Below are 18,609 nucleotides of genomic sequence, written 5' to 3' on the forward strand. Positions count from 1 at the left end.
GCACGGAGTCCCCGTATTAGGATGCAATGTAAAAATTATCTCCGCTTCATTTGGTTTATTTAGTACCTCACTATAAATCACTGTGCTCAGATACACCACTTTATCTTTACAATGTCCACACTGCTGCGTGGCAGTCAATTTTACATTTTCTTCCACTGTGTCGGTGTGCCACTTGCTTAGGAACAACGACCAAATTCTGGATCTGCAGGATCTTGTCGGTGGTTGTCATGGATCACAGTGGAACTTTGTTACATCTGAAACTGAAAGCCATTTTTTAGATTTCGGATTGAAAGATTTTTTATAATTTATTATATTTTCAGCTTTAAAATGTGATGTGTTATTCCAGACAGGGGAATCTTTATTATATTTTTCAACTGTTGCCTGAAATTGCTCTGCGTGATGGCATAAATGCAAGTGTTTGTGCAGCAACTCAGGAGCTGCAGCATGAATCCAATTTCGAGTACGAATGCGGGAAAGTACACAGAATAATAGCCAAGATTAAATAAACGCCACCATATTGAATACATCATGAAGACAGACCACAATATTATGAAATTCCCTGAGATAGCAAATAACAAAACAATGGATTTCCGTCGACTATCCATTTCTTGGTCCTTGTGATCATCCTCCTTGCTCACAGCCCGTAGTCTCTTGCGCACTGTGTTGCTTGCTAAAATGTGCCTGACGGTTAAAACATTGAGCAGCAGAATCAGAAAAAATGGGATGCCTGGTGTGAAGATATAATGGAATATCTCGACAGCTCCCCACACTTCTGAGACCTTCATAACGACATTCGTGTCACAAAACCAAGGACTGTTGCTCAACCAGTACCAATTTGTCAACACAAAGTACCATGTGGTGTCCTTTAAACTGCACAGAACTACCACTGCCCCCAACACCAAGGCCGCCATTTTCTTGCTGCAGTATTTCCTTCTTAGCTTCTGACAACATATTAACACGTATCGATCAAAGGTGAAGGTGACGGTGAACCAGACAGTACAGTCAGTAACCGTATAAAGCAGCACAGCGTGAATGTTACACACAGGGATTGACTGCACAAATAATAGTTCATGTGCAATGGGAATCTGCCTCAATATCAGGTCCAGGATTACTACCAATAGATCTGCTATTGCCATGGCCACCAGATAGCGTGTGGTTGAACCGGACAGCCCACATTTTCCCCGGGAAAATATGATGATCGTCACTGCGTTAACTGTGAATAAAAGAAAGCTTCAAAATAAGTAAGAAGTATATGAGCAAACCATGCAGTCGCGATGATTCTATTAATTGATTAGCCCTGTCCAGTGATTGACAGTGACATGTATTCTGTGAAAAAAAAACATTTTAATAAACTCACCTCCCAAGGGTGCTGAACGAGTTCATGGAGAAAACCGGAGATGTTCTCAAGTTTATTTTATTTATTAGTGTCACAAGTCAGCTTACATTAACACGGCGATAAACGTACAGTGGAAATGCATTCGTCCCCACACAACGGCGCCTGTTCGGGTATGCTGAGGTAGAATTCAGCATGGCCAAAGTATCTGGTTAGCACGAGTTTTGGACGGTGGGAGAAAATCAGAGCACCCGGTGGAAATCCGTGCAGACAAGAAGAGAAAGTGCAAACTCCCCAAAGACAATGACCAAAGACAGAAATTGAATCCGGCTTCCTTGCGCTGTGAGGCAGCAGTGCTCACCACTGTGCCACCGTGCTTCCAAACCGCACTAAATACGGGGGAGGTGAAGGAGGACTGGGGAAACAAAGGATGAAAGAATGAAAGAAAGTACCAGACAATTATCGCCCAGGTAGACTTGCATTGGTGCTGGGCAAATTTGTAGAATCAATCCCGAAACTAGGAATGACTGTCACATTGAACGATATAGACCAGTCAGAAATGAGCAGCGTCGATTTGTTGAAGGAAGGTCTTGCCTCACACATTTGATTGAAGTTTTTCAGGAAGTGACTGGAAGTGAGTTTGATGGCAGTGCATTGGATGTCTTGTGTACACAGATGTCAGCAAGGCGTTTGACAAACTCATACATGCCAGATTGGTCAAAAGAGTGAAAGACCGTGGGAAACAGGGTCATCTGGAAAACTGGATCAAAACTTGGCTAAGTAACAGGGAAAAAAGCGTAGTCATGGATGGATGATCTTGCAAATACAATATTTCTTTTCAAGTGGCGTTGCACAGGGTTCGGTGTTCGGACCCCTGTTGTTTGCCTTGTTTGTTAATGTTCAGGATCTGAAACTGGGGGACACATTTGGAAAACTTGCAGACAACACATAGATTGGCCGAGTGGTGAATTGAACAACTGTCATCTAAAAATCCATATCGTTGGGTTGGTGGAATGGGCAGGAAAGTGACATTTAACATAGAAAATAGAAAAAACACAGCACAAACAGGACCTTCGGCCCACAATTTGCGCCGGTCATGTCCCTACCTACCTAGGCTTACCTATAACCCTCAATCCTATTAAGTTCCATGTACTCATCCACAAGTCTCTTAAAAGATGCAATCGAGTTTGCCTCCACCAACACTAACGGCAGCTGATTCCACTCACCCACCACGCTCTGAGTGAAAAACCTACCCCTTACATCTCCTCTGTACCTGCTCCCCAGCACCTTAAACCTGTGACCTGTGTCCTCTCGTAGCAGCCATTTCAGCCCTGGGAAAAAGCCTCCGAGAATGCACCCGATCTATACCTCTCAACATCTTGTATAACTCGATCAGGTCACCTCTCATCCTTCCACTCTCCAAGGAGAAAAGACCGCAAGCTCCCTCAACCTATCCTCACAAGGCATGCCAACCAATCTAGGCAACATCCTTGTAAATCTTCTCTTCACCCTTCCAATCATTTCCACATCCCTCCTGAAATGAGGCGACCAGAACTGAGCACAGTAATCCAAGTGGGGTCTGACGAGGGTCTTATAAAGCTGCATCATTATCTCCCGACTCCTCAACTCAGATGAGGGGCCAGCACACCATACGCCTTCTTAACCACCTCCTCTACCTTCGAGGCCGATTTAAGAATCCGATGGAAGCGGACCCCAAGGCCCTTCTGATCCTCGACACTGATAAGAGTCTTCCATAAGAACATAAGAAATAGGAGCAGGAGTCGGGCATCTCGCCCCTCGAGCCTGCCCCGCCATTCCAGAGATCATGGCTGATCTGAAGTGGATCAGTTCCACTTACCCGCCTGATCCCTATAACCCCTAATTCCCTTCCCGATCAGGAATCCATCTATCCGTGATTTAAACATATTCAGCGAGGTAGCCTCCACCACTTCAGTGGGCAGAGAATTCCAGAGATTCACCACCCTCCGAGAGAAGAAGCTCCTCCTCAACTCTGTCCAAAACTGACCCCCCTTTATTTTGAGGCTGTGCCCTCTCGTTCTAGTTTCCTTTCTAAGTGGAAAGAATCTCTCCATCTCTACCCTATCCAGCCCCTTCATTATCTTCCAGGTATCTATAAGATCCCCCCTCAGCCTTCTAAATTCCAACGAATACAAACCCAATCTGCTCAGTCTCTCCTCATAGTCAACACCCCTCATCTCTGAATTGTCTCTGAATCTCTGAATTACCCTTGATATTATACTCCTTCATCTCACTTGACCTGCCAAAATGGACCACTACACATTTTTCCGGGTTGAAGTCCATCTGCCACTTCTGTGCCCAGTCTTGCATCCTATCTATGTCACGCTGCACCTTCTGACTACCCTCCAAACTATCCACAACACCACCAACCTTCGTGTCGTCAGCAAACGTACCACCCCATCCCTCCACTTCCTTATCCAGGTCATTTATGAAAATGACAAATATCATGGATCCCAGAACAGATCACTGGGGCACTCCACTGGTGACCGACCTCCATTCAGAAAAAGACACATCTGCAACCACTCTGTGCCTTCTGCAGGCAAGCCAGTACTGGATCCACAAGGCAACAGCCCCTTGGAACACATGCCCTCTCACTTTCTCAAGAAGTCTTGCATGGGGGACCTTATCGAACGCCTTGCTGCAGTCCATCTAAACCGCATCTACCGCTTTTCCATCGTCAATGTGTTTAGTCACATTTTCAAAGAACTCCACCAGGCTCGTAAGGCATGATTTGCCTTTGACTACATTTGAGCATATTAAACCTCTCTAAATGTTCATAAAACCTGTCCCTCAGGATCTTCTCCATCAACCAACCTGCCACTGAGGTTAGACTCACCGGTCGGTACTTTCCTGGCATTCTTGAATATAGGAACCACATCCTCCAATCCTCCGGAACCTCTCCCGTCTCCATCAACGACGCAAGCATCATCGCCAGAGGCTCTGCAATCTCTTCCCTCGCCTCCCACAGTAACCTGGGGTAAAAACGTTCCGGTCCCGGCGACTTATCTACCTTGATGCTGTTTAAAATTTTCACCACATCCTCTTATTTCATGTCCACATACTCAATCTTTTCAGTCCGCCGCAATTATGTAGTACAACCACCCAGGTATTTTTCCACCGTGAATACCGAGGTAAAGTATTCATTAAGCACCTCTGCAATTTCTTCCGGTTCTGTACAGGCTTTCTCACCTTCACATTTTATTGGTCCTATTCCTTCATATCTCATCCCTTTACTCATCACATATTTATAGAACGCCTTAGGGTTCTACTTAATCTTACCTGCCAAGGCCTTCTCGTGACCACTTCTGGCTCTCCTAATTTTTTTCTTAAGTCCCTTCCTACAAGCCTGATACTCATCGAGATCCCTATCTCGCCGAGCTCTCTGAAACTTTAGTATGTTTTCCTTTTTCTTTTTGGCCAGGTTCAGCGCAGCTTTCGTGCACCACGGTTCCCGTAACCTACCAATACCTCTCTGTTTCATCGGAACGTTGTCATGCACAACTCCAGACAAACATTCCTTGAAAATCTGCCACCTTACTTCGGTACTTTTCCTCGAGAATGCCTCCTTCCAATTTGACTCTAATCTCCTGCCTTTTGGCTTCATATTTCCCCTTACTCCAGATAAACACTCTCCTAGCTTGCCTGATCCTATCTCTTTCTAATGCTAGCATAAAGGAGATAGAGTTGTGATCATTATCACCAAGATGCTCCCCCACTGAGAGATCCGACACCTGTCCAGGCTCATTAGGTAGTACTAGATCGAGTACAGCCTCTCCTCTTCTAGGCTTATCCACATGCTGTATCAGGAAACCCTCGTGAACACACATAACAAACTACTCCCCATCCAAACACGTTACCCCAGGGATATTCCAATCGATGTTTGGGAAAATAAAGTCTCCCATCACGACAAACCTGTTGTTACTACATCTCTCCAGGATCTGTTTCCCTATCTGCTCCTCAACATCCCTGGTACTATTGGGCCACCTGTAGAAAACACCCAGCAAAGTTATCGACCCCTTCCCGCTCCGACCTTCCACTCACAGAGACTCCATAGACAATCCCTCCACAGCTTCCACCTTCTCTACAGCTGTGACACTATCCCTGATCAGCAGTGCCACTACCACCGCCACCCCCCTCCCCGCCCCGCTGTTTTGCCTCCCTCTCTATCCTTTCTGAAACATCTGAAACCCGGCACCTGAAGTATCCAGTCCTGTTGCTGTCCCCAAGTCTCCTTAATGGCCACCACATCACACTTCCAAGCATCGATCCACACTCTAAGCTCATCCACTTTATTCACTACACTCCTGGCGTCAAAATAGACACATATCAAACCTTTGGTCTGAGCTCTCCCGCTTCCCCATCACCCGTCTATTCTCCCTCTTGCACTGTCGACAATCCTCCTCTATTTGCGGGCTAACCTCCTCGCTCTGAGTCACCTCATCAGGATTCCCTTCCACCAAACATTCTAGTTTAAATGTGTATTTTAACATGGAGAAGTGTGAGGTGCCACATTCAGGCGGTCAAAACCTTACAGGGAATAAACAATGAATAATAACAGACTATGAAAGGTACATTAAGAAAGAAATTCCGGCGGACACATCCACATGTCATAAAAGCAGCAGTTCAAGTAGACAAGGAAGGAACGAACACACATCTGGCATGCTCTGCTTCACTGGCAGAAATATAAAATATGACAGCTCGGATATAATTTTTGAATTGTATAAAGCACTGTTGAGGCCACAACTGGAGTAATTTGTACAGTCCTGGACATCACGTTACAGGAAGGAAGTAATTGCTCTCGAGAGAGTGCAAAGGATTTTACAAGGATGTGGCCAGATCTCAAAACATGTAACCCTGAGGAGAGATTGGATAGGTTGAAATTATATTCCTTGCAAAAAAAAAAAAAGAAGGCCGATGATGACTTGATAGAAATGTACACAACTGCGACAGAGGGAGATAGAGCATACAGGGAAAAACTGGTTCCCTTGGTGCAGAATTCTGGAACAAGTGCGGCAGAAGGCGTGGGCGGGGGGGGGGGGGGGGGGGGTGGGGGGGAATATGGAAGAACATTCTTTACGCAAAACGTGGGGGACGTCTAGAATTCGATGGCTGTGTTTGTGCTGGAGGAATCGACCCAATGCTCTTAAAAAGAAGACATGGATCTGCATCTTAACTGCTGTAAGTTGCAAGCCTTTGGGCCGGATGCCGGAAGGTGGGGTTAGAAATGGCCCATGTGTATCGTCAGGCGAGCAAGGATAAGACAGGGCAAAGGGCATCCTTCCATGCTGTAACTTTTATACAGTTCTATGAGTCGAATAGTTAAATGTTCTGTATTTGCACATCAACAGGCTCAAAATGCTCGTTAGTAAAAAACTTGTAAAATAAAATGGGATATGTTTCCTTTAAAAACAAAACATCTCTGATAAAACATCTCCACAATCAATAGCAACAGAAGAAAAATGCTGTTCCCTCTTGGTAATGAAAAGATTCTGAATGAATAGGATTCTTGGCTCGAATCAATTCTCCGTTTTGTTGTCACTGCCCATTAATCAGCAAGTAAATTGTCACAAAGAAACATATTTTGGGGAACAATTTCAACGGTATTTTTACAGTTTACATGACGCCAGCATAAAAGCAGACCTTTTATAATGTGTGAGCAAGAGATCACTGTTTACAGATTATAATTGTGTCTAACATTACAGAAAGTGAGCACAAAATGAACCCAGAAATGGAAGATGCAGCCATTCAAAGGATTATTGAGTCAGATTATGTTGGAGTCCACACAAATGAACTATGACAGCTGACCCTGTCAGAACTTAAGAACAAGCAGAAGCAGTAGACCATCCTGGTCTAGAACGCGTATCATCATTTTATATCAGTCGGGTTTATCATTCAACAAAATTTCACTTTCTGCGCAATCTCCATCTGCTTTTCCTGTCAGATAGAAATTGTAAGAAGTTTAACAACACCAGGTTAAAGTCCAACTGGTTTATTTGGTAGCAAAAGCCACACAAGCTTTCTGAGCTCCAAGCCCCTTATTCAGGTGAACATAGAACATAGAACAGAACAGCACAGAACAGGCCCTTCGGCCCACGATGTTGTGCCGAGCTTTATCTGAAACCAAGATCAAGCTATCCCACTGCCTATCATACTGGTGTGCTCCATGTGCCTATCCAATAATCGCTTAAATGTTCCTAAAGTGTCTGACTCCACTATCACAGCAGGCAGTCCATTCCACGCCCCAATCACTCTCTGCGTAAAGAACCTACCTCTGGTATCCTTCCGATATCTCACACCACGAACCCTTGGAATAGCTCCATCCATCCGAGGAAATAGTCTTTGAACGTTCACTCTATCTATCCCCTTCATCATTTTATAGACCTCTATTAAGTCTTCCCTCAGCCTATTCCGCTCCAGAGAGAACAGCCCGAGCTCCCTCAACCTTTCCTCATAAGACCTACACTCCAAACCAGGCAGCATCCTGGAAAATCTTCTCTGCACTCTTTCCAGCGCTTCCACCTCCTTCTTATAGTGAGGTGACCAGAACTGCACACAATATTCAAAATGTGGACTCACCAAGGTGCTGTGCAGTTGCAGCATAACCCCACGGCTCTTAAACTCCAACCCCTGTTAATAAAAGCTCACACACTATAGGCCTTCTGCACAGCTCTATCCACTTGAGTGGCAACCTTTAGAGATCTGGGGATATGGAGCCCAGGATCTCTCTGTTCCTCCACAGTCTTCAGAACCCGACCTTTGACCCTGTAATCCACATTTAAATTAGTCCTTCCAAAATGAATCACCTCACATTTATCAGGGTTAAACTCCATGTGCCATTTTTCAGCCCAGCTTTGCATCCGATCTATTTCTCTTTGCAGCCTACAACAACCCTCAACCTTATCCACTACTCCACCAACCTTGGTGTCATCAGCAAATTTACTGGTCCACCCTTCAGCCCCTTCCTCTAAGTCATTAATAAAAATCACAAAGAGCAGAGGACCAAGCACTGATCCCTGTGGCAATCCACTAGCAACCTGCCTCCAGTCCGAGAATTTTCCATCCACCACCACCTTCTGTCTTCGATCAGACAGCCAGTTACCTATACAATCGGCCAACTTTCCCTCTATCTCACACCTCCTCACTTTCATCATAAGCCGACCATGGGGGACCTTGTCAAATGCCTTCCTAAAATCCATGGACATGCCAACAACTGCCCTACCTTCATCAACACACTTAGTTCCCTCCTCAAAAAATTCAATCAAATTTGTGAGGCACGAGTTGCCCTTCACGAATCCGGGCTGACTATCCCGGATTAATCTGCATCTTTCTAAATGGTCGTAAATCCCATCCCTAAGTTATAGATGGCAGAGGGAAGTTATGTGTGGAACCGGAGGAGATTGGTGAAGCATTGAACCAATATTTCTCTTCGGTGTTCACGCAAGGGGACATGAATATAGCTGAGGAGGACACTGGGTTGCAGGGGAGTAGAATAGACAGTATTACAGTTGATAAGGAGGATGTGCAGGATATTCTGGAGGGTCTGAAAATAGATAAATCCCCTGGTCCGGATGGGATTTATCCAAGGATTCTCTGGGAGGCAAGAGAAGTGATTGCAGAGCCTCTGGCTCTGATCTTCAGGTCGTCGTTGGCCTCTGGTATAGTACCAGAAGATTGGAGGTTAGCGAATGTTGTCCCATTGTTTAAGAAGGGGAACAGAGACTTCCCCGGGAATTATAGACCGGTGAGTCTCACTTCTGTTGTCGGCAAGATGTTGGAAAAAATTATAAGGGATAGGATTTATAGTTATTTGGAGAGTAATGAATTGATAGGTGATAGTCAGCATGGTTTTGTGGCAGGTAGGTCGTGCCTTACTAACCTTATTGAGTTTTTTGAGAAAGTGACCAAGGAGGTGGATGGGGGCAAGGCAGTGGACGTGGTATATATGGATTTTAGTAAGGCGTTTGATAAGGTTCACCATGGTAGGCTTCTGCAGAAAATGCAGATGTATGGGATTGGGGGTGATCTAGGAAATTGGATCAGGAATTGGCTAGCGGATAGGAAACAGAGGGTGGTGGTTGATAGTAAATATTCATCATGGAGTGCGGTTACAAGTGGTGTACCTCAGGGATCTGTTTTGGGGCCACTGCTGTTTGTAATATTTATTAATGATCTGGATGAGGGTATAGTTGGGTGGATTAGCAAATTTGCTGATGACACCAAAGTCGGTGGTGTGGTAGACAGTGAGGAAGGGTGTCGTAGTTTGCAGGAAGACTTAGACAGGTTGCAAAGTTGGGCCGAGAGGTGGCGGATGGAGTTTAATGCGGAGAAGTGTGAGGTAATTCACTTTGGTAGGAATAACAGATGTGTTGAGTATAGGGCTAACGGGAGGACTTTGAATAGTGTGGAGGAGCAGAGGGATCTAGGTGTATGTGTGCATAGATCCCTGAAAGTTGGGAATCAAGTAGATAAGGTTGTTAAGAAGGCATATGGTGTCTTGGCGTTTATTGGTAGGGGGATTGAATTTAGGAGTCGTAGCGTTATGTTGCAACTGTACACAACTCTGGTGCGGCCGCACTTGGAGTACTGTGTGCAGTTCTGGTCCCCACATTACAGGAAGGATGTGGAGGCTTTGGAGAGGGTGCAGAGGAGGTTTACCAGGATGTTGCCTGGTATGGAGGGGAGATCCTATGAGGAGAGGCTGAGGGATTTGGGATTGTTTTCGCTGGAAAGGCGGCGGCTAAGAGGGGATCTTATTGAAACATATAAGATGATTAGAGGTTTAGATAGGGTGGATAGTGATAGCCTTTTTCCTCTGATGGAGAAATCCAGCACGAGGGGGCATGGCTTTAAATTGAGGGGGGGTAGTTATAGAACCGATGTCAGGGGTAGGTTCTTTACCCAGAGGGTGGTGAGGGATTGGAATGCCCTGCCAGCATCAGTTGTAAATGCGCCTAGTTTGGGGGCGTTTAAGAGATCCGTAGATAGGTTCATGGACGAAAAGAAATTGGTTTAGGTTGGAGGGTCACAGTTTTTTTTTTTAACTGGTCGGTGCAACATCGTGGGCCGAAGGGCCTGTTCTGCGCTGTAATGTTCTATGTTCTATGTTCTATGTTCTAAGGAACTTTTCCATCAATTCACCAACCACCGAAGTAAGACTAACCGATCTATAATTACCAGGATCATTCATATTCCCTTTCTTAAACAGAGGAACAGCATTCGCCATTCTCCAGTCCTCTGGCACCATCCCTGTGGACAGTGCGACTCAAAGATCAAAGCCAAAGGCTCTGCAATCTCATCCCTTGCCTCCCAAAGAATCCTAGGATATATTTCATCAGACCCAGGGGACTTATTGACCTTCAGTTTATTCAAAACTGCCAGGACATCCTCCCTCCGAACATCTATTTCATCCAGCCAATTAGCCTGTAACACCTTCTCTTCCTCAAAAACATGGGAATTCTGTTCACAAACAGGGCATATAAAGACACAGACTCAATTTACATGAATAATGGTTGGAATGCGAATACTTAAATCTAATCAAGTCTTTAAGAAACAAAACAACGTGAGTGGAGAGAGCATCAAGACAGGCTAAAAATATGTGTTTTATCTCCAGACAAGACAGCCAGTGCAACTCTGCAGGTCCAGGCAACTGTGGGGGTTACAGACAGTGTGACATGAACCCAATATCCCGGTTGAGGCCATCCTCGTGTGTGCGGAACTTGGCTATCAGTTTCTGCTCAGCGACTCTGCGCCGTCGTGTGTCGCGAAGGCTGCCTTGGAGAACACTCACCCGAATATCTGACATGAACCCGGATATTGGGTTCATGTCACAGTATCTGTAACCCCCACAGTTGCCTGGACCTGCATGGTTTCACTGGCTGTCTTGTCTGAAGACAATACACATCTTTTTAGCCTGTCTTGATGCTCTCTCCACTCACGTTGTTTTGTTTCTTAAAGACTTGATTAGCTGTAAGTTTTCGCATTCCAACGATTATTGATGTAAATTGAGTCTGTGTCATTATATGCCCTGTTTGTGAACAGAATTCCCACTCACCTGAAGAAGGGGCTTGGAGCTCCGAAGGCTTGTGTGGCTTTTGCTACCAAATAAACCTGTTGGACTTTAACCTGGTGTTGTTAAACTTCTTACTGTGTTTACCCCAGTCCAACGTCGGCATCTCTACATCAGATAGAAATTGATCAGCAATTAACAGATTGAATTTTGGAGCAGCCAGGTCATAGAGTCATAAAGATTTGCTGCATGGAAACAGGCCCTTCGGCCCTACTTGTCCATGCCGTCCTTTTTTTAAAACCCCTAAGCTAGTCCCAATTTCCCGCATTTGGTTCATACCCCCCGATATCCATCTTACCCAATGTAACTGACTAAATTATTTTCAAAAGACAAAATTGTACCTGCCCCTACTACAACCTCAGGCAGCATGTTCCAGACACTCACCATCCTCTGTGTGAATAAATGCCCCTCTGGCCACATTTGGATCTTTCCCCTGTCAACCTAAACCTATGCCCTGTTGTTTTAGACTCCCCTACATTTGGGGAAATATATTGACTATCGAGCTGATTATGCACTTCATTGTTTTATGGACCTCGATAAGATCACCACTCAGCCTTCTACGCTCCAGAGAAAAAAGCCCCAGTCTATCCAAGTTCTCCTTATACTCAAACTATCAAGTCCCGTTCGCATCCCAGTAAATCGTTTCTGCACTCTTTGCAGTTTAATAATGCCCTTTCTATAATCGGGCGACCAGAGCTGGACTCAGAATTCCAATTGTGGCCATATCAATGTCTTGTACAACTTCAACAAGACGTCCCAACTCCTGTATTCAATATTCTGACCAATGAAACCAAGCATGCCGAATGCCTTCCTCACCACTCTGTCCACCTGTGACTCCACTTTCAAGGAGCAATGGACAGATCCCTCTGGATCTCTTTGTTCTGCAACTCAACCCAACGCCCTAAAATTAACTGAGTAAGTCTTGCCCTAATTCAATCTACCAAAATGCAACACCTCGCATTTATCTAAGTTAAACTTCATCTGCCATTCATCAGCTCACTGGCCCAATTGATAAAGATCCCTTTGCAATCCGAGATAACGTTCTTCACTGTCCACAATGTCACCAATCTTGGTGTAATCTGCAAACTTATTAAAAATATTTCCTATATTCTCATTCAAATCGTTAATACGAATGACAAATAACAGTGGACCCAGCACTGATCCCTGAGGCACACCGCTTCTCAGAGGCCTACAGTTTGAAATAGAAGGCCCTGCACCACCCTCTGGCTTCTATCTTCAAGCCAATTTTGTATACATTTAGCTGCCTAACACTGGATCCCGTGAGATTTAACCTTATGCAACAACCTACCATGTGGTAGCTTGCCAAAGGTCTTGCTAAAGTCCATGCAGACAAAATTAACTGCATTCTCCTCATCTACGTTCTTGCTTACAACTTCAAAAAACTCAATGAAATTTTTGAGACATGATTTTCAACTCAAAAAGACTTGCTGTCTGTGCCTAATCAATGTTTCCGTCTCTAAATGGCTGCAGATTCCGTCTCTCAAAATACCTTCCCACAATTTATCGACCACAGATGTGAGGCTCACTGGCCTGCAGTTCTCAGGTTTTTTCGTTCCGCCATCTTTAAATGGCACAACATTTGCCACCCTCCAATCATTATGCACGTCACCAGTGGCTGTTGATGATTCAAATATCTCCGCTGGGGACGCGCAACTTCCTCACCAGCCTCCCACAATATCCTGGGATACATTTAATTAGGTCCCGGGGATTCATCGACCTTGATGCGCTTTAAGACTTCCATCACCTCCTTCTCTGTGATATACGCACTCTTCAAGACATCACTCTATATTCCTAAAACTCCCTCACATCCATGCTTTTCTTAACAGTAAATACTGATCAAAAATATTCATTTCTAATCTCACCCATCTCTTGTGGATCTGTGCATAGATGACCTTGTTGATCTTTAAGAAGCCCTACGCTCTGCCTTGTTACTCTTTTGCCCTTTATCCTAAGGCCGTTCACAGAAAGGTTTTCACATATAACTCTTAAATCATTGTGCACTATCAGGAGAATCTGACCCTGTAGTCTGAACTGCATATTTCAAGAGGCGGTGAGATCGCGTTGTCTACCCAGACATGCGTTGTTAGTTACTTGTGGTACGTGCCATTATGGGGATCGGTGCAAGTTCGATAGGCCGAATGCTCCACATCAGTTCTGTAGTGATTACACGACTTATGATATCATTTAACGCCGCTCCTTATTTATAGATATAAATGAACTAATGACCCCTACATAGAGTCATAGTGGTTTACAGCATGGAAACAGGCCCTTCGGTCCAAATTGTCCTTGCTCCCATTTTTAACGACGAAGTTCGTCTCAATTGCCCATCTTTGGTGCATATCCCTCGAAACACATCTTCCCCCATGGAATAGTCTCAACGCGTTTAAAAAGACAAAAATGTATCCGCCTCTGTTACTACCTCTGGCAGCTTGTTCCAGGCAATCACAACGCTCTGTGTGAAAACATTTCCCCTGTGGCTGATTCTGTATCTCTCCCCTCTCAAATTAAACCAATGCCCTGTAATTTTAGACTCCCCTACCTTGGCGAAAATACAATGACTATCGAACTGAACTATGCCCCTCATTGTTTTACTGACCACGATCAGATCACCCTTTCGCCTTCTACCCTCCTGGAGAAAAACCATCCCAATCTATTGAACTTCTCCCTTTCTCTCGAACCATCAAGTCCCGGTCGCCTCCCAGTAAATCTTTTCTGCTATCTTTCTACTTTAATAATATGCTTTCCATATAAGGGTGGCAAAAATTTTACCCAGTATTCTGCAATTATACAACTGTATTTCTGTTTTTTGTTTTAAATCACAGACTCACTTTTTTTTATTTTGTTGGCTGCATGTTTCTGGTTTCCAAAATTTTCCACGGCAGAATTGCAATAAAATTATCTGTATGCGACGACACGTATCTTGCCTACAAATCTCAGAATGGCTCTTTGTTCTAGACATTTCATCATTTGTTTAAACGAGTCAAATGCATTTTTGTTGAACTTTGTGAAATGTTGTTTTAAATTCTCCAATTGTTTATTGAGTACATTACATGTTAGCATGCTTACCGAAACAGGTTAACTCATGTATTCATTTTATTCATCACAGTTAATATTCAGATTGTTTTAATCATGTAAAATTACCATTCACGTTCTAAACATGCAAATTGATGGCATGTGGATATTTCTATTTATTCTAATTATTGATCAATTCCACTTTGTAAAACAGTATTGCCATTAAGACCAGAAGACCGAAAGATATAGGAGCAGAATTAGGCCACTCGGCCCGTCGAGTCTGCTCCGCCATTCAATTATGGTTGATAATTTTCACATCCCTATCCTATTGCTTTTTCCCCATAACTCCTTATTAATCAAAAGTTAATCTTTTCTGTTTTAAAAACACTCAATGACCTGGCCTCACAACCTTACGTGGCAATTAGTTCAACAAATTCACCAGTCTTTGGCTGAATAAATTCCTCAACATGTTTTTAAAAGGATCGTCCCTTTAGTCTGAGGTAGTGCCCTCTGTTTCTCGTTTTTCCTTCCAATGGAAACAACCTCTCGACGTCCAATCTATCCAGGCTTCGAAGTATCATACAAGTTTTAATAAGATCCCCCCTCATCCTTCGAAAATCCAACGAGTGGAGACCCAGAGTCCTCAACAGTTCCCGATACGGCAAGCTCTTCATTTCAGAGATCATTCTTGTGAATTTCCCTGCACCATTTCAAAAAGGCCAGCACATCCTTTCTGAGATACGGGGTCCAAAACTACTCACTATACTCTCAATGATGTCTGACCAAAGCCTTCTCCAGCCTCAGAAGTGCATCTATTCTAGTTCATGATTAGTTCGTGATGACTCATGTTGTTCAAGTGAAATATTAGAACACGTTGAACCAAACTTATATTCTGAACATCTCTGGTGACTATTGTGCTCGACCTAGTTCTGTTATTCACAAAACTAGAGTATAGAATAAAATGTTTGGCATTGTAATATTGCCCTTCTGCACATGCTCCATCGGAAATTAGTGTCATATTTTCCCTATAACAGAGGTAGTGCCAGTCAGCTGTGTTACAAACTTCCACAATTATAGTTCGTTACTACATCAATGGGGGCTATATGTTCTTTGGTAGAACAACCTATTCAAACTAATTCCTCTGCTCTGCACCGTCGCCCAACAGCTACATTCCCCTCAATTCCCCTCCAAGTTAGTTTTTCAAATTATTGATGATTTCTGCTTTAATCATCGCTGAAGGGCATCAAGCTGCAGGCAATTTTAATTCCCTTTGTCCGAATCACTGATCACCGCATTCCCAACCTATTCCACGGACAAAACACTCCGCTTGTATTCCTGTGTTTGCAAACTTGTGACAAAAAAAATCTCTGGGAAAATTGCAGTAAATCTCCTTCACACACTTCAATGGAGCTTATATCGTTTCTTCCAGCTTTCTTTTCCCAGGGATGAAGACTAAATTATGAGGGTGCGTCGGTTTAAGATGCGAGGGACAAGGTTTAAAGGAGATGTATCAGGCAATTTATTTTTTACACAGAGGGTAATGGTTGTCTGAAACTCGCTTTCGGGGGAGGTAGTAGAAACAGAGCAGATACGATGGTGAATTTACAGAGTGTTTTCACGAATACATGCAGCGTATAGGAAGAGAAGTATGTGGCCCCTGGAAGGTTTTGATTCAGCCGGGCATCATGGTCGCTCTGGGCTTGGAGGGCCGAAGGGCCTTTTACCCTGCTGTAATTTTCTTTGCTCTTTGTTCTTTGTTCTAAATTCTGGTAACTCCATCAGGATAGAATGCACCGACACTGGCCGATGGTAGCTTTATAAAGTACAACGCAACTTCCTATTCTTGAATTAGTTACCTCTATTTGGGAATTAGAATATCCTGTATAATTTGCTGCTATATCTTCCGACATACCACGTTATTTTCAAATCTCAATGCATATGAAACCCCGATCGACTTTGTCACTGCAAAGTTTGCAGACAACTTGCATTCAACAAATATGCAGAATTGTTCCAAAATGTATTAATTCGCAATAACCGGTGCTAAATTATATTTCAGAAATGCTTAAATTCAGCTGGCCCTCTCTCAATGTCTGTCATACTCCAAATTATTATTCCTGCAACCTTTACTTGAGTTACTGAGACATTTGGCGTGATATGAAGTCATACCTGACAGAACAATCGGTTTCCGTAATGTGAAGCTCAGTGGATCGACGACCACCTCCAATAGGGTACCATTCTATGAAAACTGAACTGGGAACTTAACAGCCAGAATCAGTCCAACATTGGTTGTTATAGATGCTACTAATTTTTGGCTAAGATTTGCAGTAAAACTAAATGCGATCGAAGCTGCAGGGCTGCAACTTCTCTTGAAATTTGAATTGATGCAGTAAATTTTAATCAATAGCTGATCTCACTTTTATATAAACTGAAGTGACCATCAGGATAATCAGTTACAAACTGCTCAATGTGGCTGGGACAGATCTGCCACAGACCACTTGCTCGGGCTTTTAGTCGCAATATTTTTGTTCGCGCAGTACAAGTAGAAATCCATTCCAGATATATGGCTAACTGTAGGTTTTACTCAGCGAAATTGCACGCGATTATTTATTCTCCCAACCAATAATATGGCTCATATGTAGCAAGGGATGGGGAAAGGCAGGGTGCTGACTGGAGCTGGGTCAGAAAACAAAAGGCTATGCATTTGCTACATATAGGGCGGGACGGTGGCACAATGGTTCGCACTGCAATCTCACACCGGCAGCGACTCATTTTCGAGCCCGAGCCTGGGGCACTGTCTGTGTCTGCGTGGGTTTCCTCCGGGTCCTCCGATTTCCTCCCACAATCCAAAGATGTGCATATTTGGTGCATTGGCCGTCCTAAATTCTCCCAAAGTCTACCGAACAGGCTCTGGATTGTGGCGACTAGAAGATTTTCACTGTAAATTTATTGCAGTGTGAATGTGAGCCTCCGTGTGACGAATGAAAAGAAAACTTTAAACTTTGTACTTCGGCCAGATTGGTGACCATACCCGATGACATATTCTATGATGAATTTCTCTCACCTTTCTGACTTGATACAATTGTTCAGAGCAGACACAATTGTTCGATGGGTTAAAATCAAGCCACATTTCATATTTTGTGAGCAAAAAACGTTATAAATCTAAATTTGACCATCTTTTTCCCCAGAGAAATTTAGTGACCGAGGAGCTTTCCAAATGACTGCAATCAGAAAATGAATGGCTGAATATGAGAAAATCAAGTCACAATCATAGAGCGTTGCCTGTCGCACAGCAGCACAAATGCAATGGATTCATTTCTGAATGTGACATCATCTAAATCCGCAGAGACGTACATTTAATAATTGAAGCAATGATCTGAAGAACATAACATACATACCAGAGACCCCAAAAGCAGCCAGGATGGGATAGTATATTTTTTCTATCCCCACGACTACAGTGAATATCGTAAACTCGTCCATCCCCTTGTCTCACTTTCAAGCTGTTGCTTCCGAGTGGTGTCCGGAATGATCAACACAGTCAGACTCGCTGATCGCACATAATCTGCAGTCTTTTATTAATGCATGGGGAGAGTCTCCAGTGACGCATTTTGTGTCCAGGGAGCCAGACATTAATTATATTCAGTTAACAAACAAGTTCAGCCATCCACTTCCACTTTGCAGTTTTCAGATACGTAAATGCTTTGCAATTTTCTATGACAATGGTCTGAAATAAGTACCGAAGTTGCCAAAGTATCAAACATGTTGTCAGAATGCAGGCCTCAAAGCTTATAGCCTTCCCAACAGGTATTAAAATAATTAAAAGCTCTTTTGTAAATTATGTTGCGGCCCGACATGGTGGCACAATGGTTAGCATTGCGACCTGCCAGAACCAGAGAGCCATGTTCGATTCCCACCTTCGAGCACTGTCAGTGTGGAATTTGCACACTCTCCCCATGTCTGCGTGTGTTTTTTCTGGGTGCTCTGGTTTCCTCCCACAGTCCGCAATATGTGCTAGTTGGGTGCATTGGCCATGCTGAATTCTCCCTCGGTATATCCGAATAGTCGCCAGAATGGGGTGATCGGGGAACTTCACAGATACTTGATTCCAATGTTAATATATTTCTTATTTCTGAGTAATAAA

This window comes from Mustelus asterias, chromosome 32 (assembly GCF_964213995.1).
Source record: "Mustelus asterias chromosome 32, sMusAst1.hap1.1, whole genome shotgun sequence".
Classification (NCBI taxonomy): domain Eukaryota; kingdom Metazoa; phylum Chordata; class Chondrichthyes; order Carcharhiniformes; family Triakidae; genus Mustelus; species Mustelus asterias.